Genomic DNA, 13,196 nt, shown 5'->3' with positions numbered 1-13,196 from the left:
AGCTATTTGATGTATTTATTGCATTAGCTTTTAAAGTTATTTTATCATCTTGGAAAGATAAGTCCAAATTATCTTCATTAACTTGGTGGAATTTTATTTGTGATGAACATAGAATTGCTCATCTTTCCTCCACCTCTCTCTCTCAAAAAATGAAAGTTAATCTTTTGTGGCTACCTTTTACATAATATCTCTCTTCACATGCCCCCTTATACTAGCTCTCTTTTCCTCTCTTTTATTATAGAACTTTTAGAGCTCTCGTTCTCTCCTCTTCTCTTCTTTCTTTGTTTCTTTTCTTTCTCCTCTATCTTTTTCTCCCTTTCCTCTCCTTTTCCTTCCTTTACCTTCTACTGTTGTGCACATATTGCATTTATATATTATTCACGTATTTATATTTTGTAATTTGTTTATATATTTTATGACTATATTTGCCTCTGTTTTTTCTTTATTTCTTCTTTCCTGAAAATTCAAAACAAAATTCTTGAACAAAAAAAAACTGCAAACAAATTAATGAATATGTGGATGGCTCTGTGACAATCTTATGTGTAAAGACTTTGTTGTAGAGATGGCAAAAGACTTTGGGTCATAGTTACAAGAATTGTCACTAAGCAGTTTTCACGCTACTTAGCTGCAATTTTTTACTGCTGTTTATTTTCAAATCCGAAATCTATGTTTGCGACATATTTACAATACATTGCTACATGGCAATAGGACAGGCTAGCGGTGAGGATAAAGGATGCTAACGCCAGTATCAAGAAGTTAAAAATATGGCTGGCCAATCAGTGGCAAGAAAGCTTGCATTAGTTAGCTCAACATCAGTTTTCAGTGTTTAGCAGCATAAAAGTTCACATATGCACCGCTAAGGGGAAAAATAAAAAACACCAGAATGCAGAATTGTGCAGCCAGGACCAGGTTCAGCTCAGTGCAACAACCCCTACAACAACCAAGATGATCAGCCACAGTCCATGGGGAAGAGAAAGAGGAAATACAAATTCAGTCAGGAGGAGAACAAGAGCCTGATTGCGGAGGTGATGGAGAATCAATCTCTTCGTCAGCTCCAAGGTGGCTTTGGGGATCAACAGTGTTTTATGGCAGTCCATAGTCAACAAGGTGAACTCTGTTGCAGAGGTCAAGAGATCAGTGACGGACTGCAAAAAGCTCTTGCATGATGCCAAGCGCAACACTAAGTAGAAACTGGCTAGCAATCGACAGACAGCAGGGGGAAATATGTCATGTTGTCCTGTCCAGTGACTTATGCCTATTCCACACTGTGTGCAGGTCAAACACTAGCTACATATCGACTTTGGGTCTTATTCACAAGCTCTTTGCACTGCTGGTATGTCACTTTTTCCCTTATTGAAGAAGTCATACCAGTGGGCCATACAACTAAGCCCTTTATGTGTACAAACAATGATAAGTAAAAAGTCATGTGTATCATATCTAAATGTCTGCATCAGACAGTGTTGTATGACTCAAAATCAGCCTAGATTAACACACAGTGCAATAGCATTCATGTGCATTCTAGTCAATGGTGCTTTTCTTTTCTAACTTTGGGGAAAACATACCATAGCCTAGTGGAGTGCAGTGTTGCCCCAAAAGTAATAGCACAATGCTCCAAAGGAATAGAAATGGAGGGGTGTGCTAGAGGCACCAACAATCCAACACACCCCTGCATCTCCCTCAGTTCTGTTGTCTTTTGCAATCTCAGCCACCCTTATGCCATGGTACTAGGGTGTTGCAAATGTTGAAGTGCATGAACGGACACCTTCCTGCACTTAAACAATGCTTAAAGGTGGTTTGCTGTATTCATGTGTGCAGTACAATGTAGTATACGAAGAAAGAGCAAAACATTGGGAGAAACTAAAAAATGTGTTTACCAAATTTTGCCCTCCAGAGAACAGGGCAATAATTTACAAGCTCCTTGCCCTGCTGGTGTATCTTTTTCAATTGTTGAAAAAGTGACATACTGGTGGTGCAAGGGACTTATACATAAGGCTCTAATGTCTACCTGTACTTGGTTGTTAGTACTGCACCAGCCTTGTAGATATGTGTTACTCACAATATGCATGTTGTGTGGAATGCTCATAGACACGGGGCAAGTGAAACTCCAAGGAAACCAGCTAGTTCATTCAGAGCCTGCACAAGTCCAAACGCACCTGCATTCGATGTGAGAAGAGATGGAGTACCAACAAAACGCCAGAGAACTCTCCCAATAGCCAAATCCGCTGTCAAAGCACACCGCCATCTCCTCAAAACCACAAACTACCAGGCACAACACCGAAACCGCAGCCATCCCTCTCTCCCAAGACCTCTGCAACAAACTAAGCACGTTCTTCCGCTACAAGATCAAGCAGGTCTATTGCAGCTTCGACATCCAAGACCCAGCTACTATGCCCACCACCACCGCACGCAACCACGCTGGACCCCAACAGTTTATGGTCAACTGGACTTTGCTCAAAACAGATGACACACTCAAGACCATGAAGAGCAGCCACTCAGGAGCGCAATCAGATCCTTGCCCGTACCACATCTTGCATAGAACAGCCACCTCCATCGCCCCCCCAGCTTTGCTGCAACTTTAACTGTTCCATCATAACTGCTACCTTCCCCGATGACTGGAAACACGCTGAAATCAACCCCCTGCTGAAGAAACAGTCCGCTGACCTGACAGACCTCAAGAACCTCAGTCCCATCTCCCTTCTCCCCTTTCCAGCCAAGGTCATCAAGAAGGCCATCAACGCCCAACACTCCCAGTACATAGAAGAGAACCATGTCCCGGACACCTCCCAATCTGGTTTCCAAAGCAACCACAGCACCGAGACTGCACTCCTCGCCACCACTGATGACATCTGCTCCCTCCTCGACCAGGGGGCAGCCCTCATCCTACTGGACCTCTCGGCTGCATTCAACACCATCTCCCACCAAACCATAATCATGAAACTCCATGACGACGGCATCCATGACAAGACACTGGACTGGATCGACTCATTCTTGACCAGCCAAACACAGTGATTCAGACTACCCCGTTCATCTCAGAACCGATAGAGATCAGCTGTGGAGTGCCCCAGGGCTCCTTCCTGAGCCCCACCCTCTTCAATGTCTACATGGCCCCCTGCACAGCCATTGTCGGAAGCCATTGTCTTCTATGCTGATGACACCCAGTTGATCATCTCCCTGACCAATGAACCCACAGCTGCCAGAATCAACTTTCACTACGGAATGAATGCAGTTGGTATCTGGATGCAAGACGGCTGCCTCAAGCTCAACTTGGACAAGGCCGAAGTACTCATCTTGGGACCCACCCCCCGAGCCTGGAATTAATCCTGGTGGCCTGCCACACTAGGAACCTTTCCCACCCCTATGGACCATGCACGCAACCTTGGCATTATACTGGACTCCTCAGTCTCAATGAACCACCAAATCAACACAGAATCCTCTTTCTATTTCCACACTCTCTACCTGCTTCAAAAGACATTCAGATGGCTCACCACAGAATCCAGAAAGACGGTCACCCGTGCACTCATCACCAGTTGACTTGACTAAGACAGCACATTCTACGCCGGTGTCACCCAGAAACAGCTCAGGAATCTACAAAACGCACAAAACACTGCAGCATGACTGGTCCTCGACATCCCCTGGCACAGCCACATGACACAACTCCTCTGACAACTTCACTGGCTCCCTATCAACAAGAGAATCACCTTTGAGCTCCTCACACATGGCTACAAGGCAAGGATTCATGGTGTTTTTCCTGTTTCCGGGTGTGCTGCACAATTCAGCACACATGGAAACATCAAAAATGATAAATGGAGCATCTAACCTTTATTTGCAATGTTAATACCAGGTTTTCCCTGGTCTTAATCTATGCGTCCACTCCTATTTACGCCACCATGTCAAATAGGGGGTAGTTGCAGAACCAGTGGGTGCTGCATCATAAAGTCAACGAAAACATCCATTGCCCACCCCTCTCACGCTAAGTGTTGCATGAAAGGGGGCATCATTTACAAGGAGGTGTAAGCACACTGTCCCAGACATTATCCATGAGGGTGATGATGAAGAAAACCTTCCAACCATCGACCAAAATACCTTCCAAGAGCTCCTAGACTCCATAGGAACACCATCTCCGGACCTGAGGAAGGGACGCAGCATTGTGGTATCTCCAATTGCCCCGCCAAATAACCAACAGACACCTCCTACTACCACAGCCACACCTCTGGACTCTAAGGACCCAGAGGTCACCTTCCAATGGCTTGCGGTAGGAGACCAGCGGGAGATGGCAGGTCAGGTGCGGGCAGAGTTGGATACCCAGGCAGCCACTGTAGAGGGGGGCTGTGGGTGCCAATGACACTGCAATCATCCTCCTGACTAATATTTTGCAATTCCTCTATATGTCTTGTGACATGTTTCCCACAAGGACTCTGTCTGTTCACCCACTGGCTAAATACATCTTTTGGGCTTGTTGTCAAATGAACTGGCCCAGTGTGACTAAATCTGTTTCGCACTTATAAAGAAATGCTACTTCATATGTGTGTTGTCTGTCACCATGAAACAGGAAATGTGTCAACAATGGCTAAGATATGTATCCAATACATCACATACAGTGTACTTTTGAAACTTTGGGGTCTGCAGACTCTGGGACCTTGAATGGCAATGAGATGTCAGAAAATGTGTGAATGACACAATGGGGTATATGTACAAGTCCCTATAACCACAGGAACATCACTTTTACTGACATTCATGTGGTGGTAGGGGCTTTGCCTTATTTACAAGGCAGCGTTAAGCTACTTTATGTGGCTTAATGCCGCCTTTCAAATAAGGCACCCTTAATGCTATATTTAGCGTGAAAGGGATAGACAAGGGGGTTCAGGTGGGTGTTACGCCACAGCTCACATTGATTTAGATGCTGATGCATAGTTACAATGGTGAAGTGCACATGGGGCAGTGCCAAAATCAAGACTAGATAAAACCTACTCTTAACCTTGTGAAATGAGAAGAAACGGTACATGTTTCCTCCTTTTTCCTCTTTCTGTGTGCTGCACTGTGCAGTACACATCGAGACAGCAAAACACCATCAATGATTGTTAATGTGCAGGAAGGGACACCTTCCTTCACATAAACAATCAATACCACAATTCAGGCACCCTTGCATCTTAGTGCAAGGGTGCCTGAGTTGGCTCTAGTCAGCTAAATGTTGCACCAGCACAGGGTTGCGCTGTGAAAAGAGGACCACAAGGGGGTAAGTGGTTCCACTTCTTTATTGGCGTCCAGTGTCTCCACTTCCTCGGCAGCACCTGCTGAGACACGCATGCAGTGTTCCATGCTAGGAACAGCTGCGTGCACCGAACCACACAAGGAATCCCAACACACCCCCCTTCCTTCATATAACAATGAACAAAAATAGATTATGCAAGCATGGAAAGAAAACAAAAGAAAAACATAATAATAAAAACATACATTAAATGCAACTAAAATCTGACATAATCCTGAAATTTAGTAGGAGGAACCTTCTTTCTAGAAGAAGCCTGTCGAGGAACAGTATCCTTGGTGAGAACCGGAAATCCCGTGCTTGCAGAACACCCAGACGTCGTGTCCCTGGTGAGGACCGGAAATCCCGTGCTTACAGAACTTCCAGATACCGGGGACACAACCACACCAGGAGTAATCACACCAAATGTACCTCTCACAAACTCCGCCATAGGCTCAGGCACAATCGAAACCGCACACTTCTTCCAGATTTTCCCATTCTCTAGTACCTCAACCTGATCTCTCACCTCACTCACCCTAACAGGAGCAGAAAACAGAGAAAGTCCTTTACCCACATGAATGGGTTTCTTAATCCTCACCCAATCTCCTTGACGTACAGGAGACACTCTGACACACTCATGTGCATATTTGGCTTGAGTGGAAGCCCTGACAGCCACACTTCCCAATCGTTCCAGATCCACATCTTTCCTCCACATCCAGTCCTTATTGAGCTTCGAACCAGCCACTCTACCTCTCAACAAGGTGAAAGGAGACATCCCAGTACTTGGGTGAGGAGTAGTCCATATGGCCCATAGCATATCAGAGATCACAGTTTTCCAATGTAAACCATTAATTGAAGCCAATTGTAACTGATCCTTAATCACACGATTCAAGCGCTCAACCAAACCATTGCTGCGAGGATGATAAAGAGAGGTTAGAATATGTTTAACGCCATGCACCTTCAAAAACTCCTGCATCTCGGCAGATACCAAATGGGTGCTATTATCCGTCACCAACTCTTCTGGGAAACCCTCCCGAAGAAAAACCTCCTTAAAAAAGTTAACGACAGTGGCAGTATTAATCCCCTCCACAAATCTGACTTCAGGCCATTAAGACATGTAATCTATCAATACCAAAGCATACTTCGGAGAACTCCCATAGCTGCTAAACAGACCAGCAATATCGAAAGCCAACTTAGACCAAGGTAAGTCTTTCACCACAACAGGACTAACAGAAGAAGGATAAGTTACTTGGGTCTTATCACTCCAAATGCATGCTCCACACTCCCCAACATATTGCTCAATGGACTTATCCACCCCAGGCCACCAGACATCTTCCCTGACTCTCCGCTTCATAGCATGGATACCCAAATGACCTTCATGGGCCAGATCCAGAATTTTCTTGCGCATAGTCAAACGAACAACCAGTAAGCCACCTCTGCCCAAAATCCCGTCCACTAAAGATAACTCATCACATACCCTCTCAAAAGGAACCATTTTAGGGGTTAAAATCGTTTTATGAGGCCAACCATGAGTCATAAAATCCATCACCTTCTTAATATCCACATCTTCGGATACTGCACACTTCCAATTCACTTCAGATAAAGTAACTCCAGTATTCGCCACTGTGCCAACAGCACATACCATCTCCAAATGCTCGTCTTCAAGCTCAGGAACCAAGTTGGGAAGAGGTAATCTGGACAGACAATCAGCCACATGATTTTTCACACCAGCCACATATTCCAAACGATAATTAAACTCATTCAGTCTGTACTGCCATTTGGCAATACGGGGAGTGGCTCTGCCACCACCTTTGGTGGTGAAAAGATCAATCAACGGCTTGTGATCCGTCCAAAGCACAAATTCATTACCCCACAAATAGTTGCGGAAATATTGTACACCCCACCATAATGCCAGTGCCCACTTTTCAATCGTGGAATAAGTACTCTCTGCCCCACGAAGTGTCCTATAGGCAAAAACAATGGTTTCCTCACTGTTGTCAGATCGTTTCTGCATGAGAACGGCACCCAAACCCACATTACTTGCATCAGTGGTAACAATACAACAATCATTGATGTTAAATAGCTTGAGCGGGCGTGCTTCAACAATGGCACTGATCTGACCATGTATATCTTACATTTTTCTTTAAAAGCTCACGTAGGCACACCGTCTTATCAGAGAAATTGGCTACAAATTTGGCGTAATATTCAATTAACCCCAGAAAAGAGCGAAGCTGGTCTTTGTTCAGCGGCTGAGGTGCATTTTGAATGGCATCAAGTAATTTGACTTTGGGTTCCACCCCGTTCCCTCAAATGTGATGACCCAAATAGTCCATCCCTTCTTGAAGAAAATTACATTTGTCCTTCCTCAATGTCAAACCACTGGACTTTTTAATCTCCAGAACCTGCCTAACCCTAGAATTATGTTCGTCCACAGTCTTCCCATGGATTAGAATATCATCTTGGAAAAACAGGACTCCTGCAGTGTTCTTAAACAAACTCCCCATGAGACGTTGGAACACTGCAGAAGCCGAAACTAAACCAAATGGCATACGGATGTAACGAAACGCTCCTTCAGGTGTAACGAAGGACGTGAGGTATCTAGAATCCTTACATAACTCAACCTGGTAGTAAGCAGAGGAAATGTCAAGTGAAGAGAAATACCTCTCACCCTCCAAAGTTGATAACATCTCATTAATGTTAGGCAAGGGTTGGCGATCTACCCAAATGCATGTATTGAGGTTGCGCAAATCCACACACATCCTAAGTGATTTATCGGCCTTGCGTGCCAAAATGATGGGGGATAACCATTCAGACCCTTCGATAGGCTCAATTACACCTAAGGCACACAAACAGTCAAGTTCTTGTTTAAGCTCACCGCGCATGCTAAGTGGTACTTTGCGCACCTTGTGAGCAACAGCTGCCGTACCCTGCTTGAGAATGATGCGGTGCTGGAGGCCTTTAAGCTTGCCTAACCTGCCACAAAAAATGTCAGGATATTTGGAGAACCAATCGCAGCTAGGCGATGACACAGTGGTGACTGAGTGCACATGAGTAGTAGCAGGAGCATTAGAATAATATTCTTTAGCCTCATGTTTAGATAACACCATGTCTGGGTGATTCGGATCCAAAATAATTCCAAGTTCACCCTGTTCCTGCCAACTTAACAAATTTGCACCCTCCTTGACGATAAATACAGTTCCGTGTGTCATTTCACCTTTAAACCCAAAACTACCCCTGAATTTACCTAGAACCTCAACCCTTTTTCCACCATAAGCAAAAATGTTGATGTTAGATTGCTCAACAGAAATTTCACCTAAACTGTTAAAATCTTTGGTATTAATGAGGGTAAAAGGAGAACCTGAGTCTGCCAGAAACATTATATCTCTCCCATTAAGATTAATGGCGCATGTGGGTGATTTCGTACGCTGAAGATCACCAATAGAAGCAATCTCTACCGCACCATCAGCATGAACAGAGGAAGAGGACAACATTAACAACTCGTAAGACTCATCCTCATCACAGCAATTAACACAGTCCTCTTCAATTGATTTGATAGATTGTGGAGGTCTTTTGTAAGGTACAACAGCCTTGCACATGCGTGACAAGTGTCCTTTCTTCCCACACTTGAAGCAAGTTTGATTTATAGCGAAACAAAATTTAAAATTGCCTAAATGAGATCTGCTTCCACAACGATCGCAAACAAGATCATGTCAATCAGGTTTGGCTTCCAGAAAACTAACAACAGAAGGAGAAGTGCGAGACGCACTCACATTGGTCGCCTTTATAGGCTTGGTGACAGATTTGGTACTGACTAACTTAACCTCATTTGAAACCGTGGATGATGACGACGAGGACGCACTCATCTCTTTCATAAACAACTGAGAATGTTCAATGCTTCTAGCCATAACCAGAGCAGTCTCAAAGTCCGGATCCTCAGAAGCTAACAGTTTCTCTTGAATCTTCTTATTGCATGTGCGTTCAATTAATTGGATCAGACAATGTTTTTGGCCGTGCACAACCTGTGTTGGTAATCCACACTTGGAATGTTCTCGTGCTCCAAAGGATGGCTCCCCACTCAAGAGGACAATATAACGAAAAGTTGCACCAACACGGATGTGGTGGTGTCTCCTTGGGCACTGATATAGGTGCTGTAAAACAACAGCTAATTTTTAAAGTGAAACAGTATGAAACATACAATGTTCTCATAAACTTTTAATAGTCGTAAATGATTAGTTCATCAATTACTGCGTCCAGGTAAATACGTGAATTAATACTGCTTTGTTCACTCCTAGATTTTCATTTTACATGTTTAGTTTCATTCCCAATGCATTTCGGCTGCCGCCTTCATCAGGGGAATGTCTATTAAGAAACATATTGTGTATATCACTAACAATGAATATGACACTGAAATATATCCATCACCTACTGTGCTTAGTCAACAAAGGTACTGAATGTGATAGAATATACAAAAATGTTGTTTGGCGCGAAGCCGTGCAACAAGAATAACGTGAGAACATATGCTGCCAAATAAACACTTGCTCAAATTGATAAAAACGTGCTCAAAGCGATAAACATGTATATTTCGTGGAATCATGCTTGGATCAAAAACATGTGACCTGTAGTTAAGGCGATGATGTGTGGAATACGATAAATCGAAAAGTGCACAAACCATAAAGTGAATCGCTGGGAAGTGAACTTTAAATTATAGCGTGGCGGTTTGTAAGTGAATGCTCACAGCTACAAAATGGAAAATGTATTATCAGCATCCCCAAAGGTGCGAGTAGAGTGATACTGACTAGAGGTTTAGATATATAAGCTTACCGGTAACATGCAGAATGTCGGGATTCAATACGCAAACGTTTGGAGCGCCAAACATTCGCGTATTGAATCCCGACATTCTGCATGTTCCCAGCGATTCACTTTATGATTTGTGCACTTTTTGATTTATCGTATTCCACACATCATCGCCTTAACTACAGGTCACATGTTTTTGATCCAAGCATGATTCCACGAAATATACATGTTTATCGCTTTGAGCACGTTTTTATCAATTTGAGCACGTGTTTATTTGGCAGCACGTTCTCTCGTTATTCTTGTTGCACGGCTAAGCGCCAAACAACATTTTTGTATATTCTATCACATTCAGTACCTTTGTTGACTAAGCACAGTAGGTGATGGATATATTTCATTGTCATATTCATTGTTAGTGATATATATGTTTCTTAATAGATATTTCCCTGATGAAGGCGGCAGCCGAAATGCATTGGGAATGAAACTAAACATGTAAAATGAAAATCCAGGAGTGAACAAAGCAGTATTAATTCACGTATTTACCTGGACGCAGTAATTGATGAACTAATCATTTACGACCATTAAAAGTTTATAAGACCATTGGATGTTTCATACTGTTTCACTTTAAAATTTAGCTGTTGTTTTACAGCACCTATATCAGTGCCCAAGGAGACACCACCACATCCGTGTTGGTGCAACTTTTCGTTCAATTAATTGGTCATAAATGATTTCATCCTTAAATTCCCTATAATTGCAAGTAACTGCCAACAGTCTGAGTGCAGCGACAAAATCATCGATGGATTCACCGGGAATTTGTGCACGTTGCAAAAATTTGTGACGCTCCAATACTATATTGCGTTTAGGATTAAATCTCTTATCCAAGGTTTTGACCAGAGAAGCATAGTCATCAACAATTTGGGAATCACCATCACTACCAGTTACATTTGTTCTTACCAATTCAAGAGGCAAAGTTTTTAAAATGTTTCTTCCTTCTGCGCCCAAATTCTAAACAAGCAAAGCCTTTTTTCTTTTTAGAAGTAAAAAATGTTCTGTCAATCGCCTCAATATAAGCTTCAAATGTTTCCTTCCATTGCTGCCACAAGTTTGGAGGAGCAACAGGAGACTGTAAAAAGGGAGGTGGTGCAATCACATGATCAATTAGTTAACTGTGCATGGGTGAGTTGCTGCCCCACAAGTACTCTTAAAAGTAATGCAGACAAAATGGCAAAATAACACAGACAAAAAAAAAATATTGTCTGGCACAATTCACCAAAATAACTTTAAAAGTTATGTTCTCTTGAAAATGTGTGTCATCCCCAATATAACTCCATGCACTTTAAATGTTCTTTATAGGTAGAATAAACCTTATGTTTCAAATCAAAATCATTGTCTGTGGTTCTATATTATTCCACACGCTGAAAATACCCAGGAAAACCACTGGATGGCAGTATTGTGAAGGCTGTTACAGTGTTAAGCTTGGATGAGTGACGCACGCCGGTAATGCATGCCAGCAGTCACAAAGGGCTCAGCTTGGTTGCCCTGGAAACAACTGTCACAAAGCTAGGAATGCATGCGCACAGCGCGAGCTCTTAAAGCAAAAAAAATGCGACGCGCGGTGATCTCACGCGCCGACAGTCGCACTTCACCAAATCCACCCACAGCTCCTCAGAAAAACAGGAAGACAATATACAGCCTCACCCTGAAGCCGGGGGAACGACGTCACCACAACACAGCCCAGCGGAATGTAAAGGATCTACATGGAGGCCTCCAACGCGCTTCACAAATCCAGATGGGACCCAAAATGACGCCCCTTAGCACGCGATGGAGAGAAGAGGAGGCTGGACACCTCGTCGCCACTGAAAAGAAGACCACATGGGGGTAAGTGGTTCCACTTCTTTATTGGCGTTCAGCGTCTCCACTTCCTCGGCAGCAACTGCCGAGACACGCTTGCAGTGTTCCATGCAAGGAACAGCTGCGCGCACCGAATCACACGAGGAATCCCAACACGCTGTATTGTTGTAAATACGGCAAGGCCCTGCATTTCAAAAGGGACAAGTTTGCGATTTGCCTTCTTGGCTTTATGATGCACTCCACCACTTTAGATTTGCATTGAGTGCTAAATCAAGTGGACCTCAACCTTGTTGAACTGGGATTGTGTCCTAAAAGTGTATAGAAAAAACAGTCCATCAAAAAGTATCATGTCAAAACATGGTAACCAGTGAAGCCACCTCATTGGGGTGCCAAGCAAATGTAGTGATTGTCATAGTTCATGAAGCAGCTAACTAAGTACCACCCAACATAACTACATTACAGAAAGAATGCATAGGGAGCTCCATTCCTCCAAGACGTAATGCTTTTGTAACACAATATTCTTGTATAGGAGAACTTATTTATCACCCTATCCCCATGCAATGAGAAGAGTAACCTTTTTAAAAATACATTGTAAGCATATTTGTTCTTGTGAATCAATTGGCTGTACGGTAGTACCCTCTCCCTAGATGTTAAAGTCACTCACACTTGTTGGGCAAATAATTAAGTACTGAAATGAGATAATATTTGAGTAAATAATAGTTCAATATCTCTCTGATTCATATTAAACATTACTGTCACTACACATTAAAAAACAGTATACGTGTATTATTAAAAAGTAGATAACTAAATCTAAACCTACCTAGCCTATGCTAAACATTTCTAACCTAACCTACACTACACTACCTTATCCTAATTAGCCTAAACACTAACCTAGTACACCTCATCTTAACCTATACACTTAACAACATACATTAAACATCACCGCCCACCCCCCCTTAAGGCACATGTGAAGACAGGACAAATACAGCTATTCATTAACATAGACTACCTAAACATATATTCCAAACAATTATATCTTTTTTATGTTTTAGATTTTTTATTTATATTTCCTATTTAAAATCCTAAACAAGTACAAAAACATCAACATCCCATTCAATTGAAATAGAAACCTAACCCAAATCAACTATTATACATCTAAACTGCATTAAAACACTACTTACTCGAGCAACCGGTGCGTGGGAGGGGCAAGATGGCGGCCGCTTGAACTGAGTGAGCGTTACTTCCTGTCTGACTCGGTAACACTGAACAGGTTTTCGAAGCGAGAAGGATCAGCTATTCCTGACGCCGACTC

The sequence above is a fragment of the Lissotriton helveticus genome, chromosome 7 (genome assembly GCF_964261635.1).
Source record: "Lissotriton helveticus chromosome 7, aLisHel1.1, whole genome shotgun sequence".
NCBI lineage: Eukaryota > Metazoa > Chordata > Amphibia > Caudata > Salamandridae > Lissotriton > Lissotriton helveticus.
The sequence above is the reverse complement of the archived record's forward strand: the minus strand, read 5'-3'. Positions refer to the sequence as shown.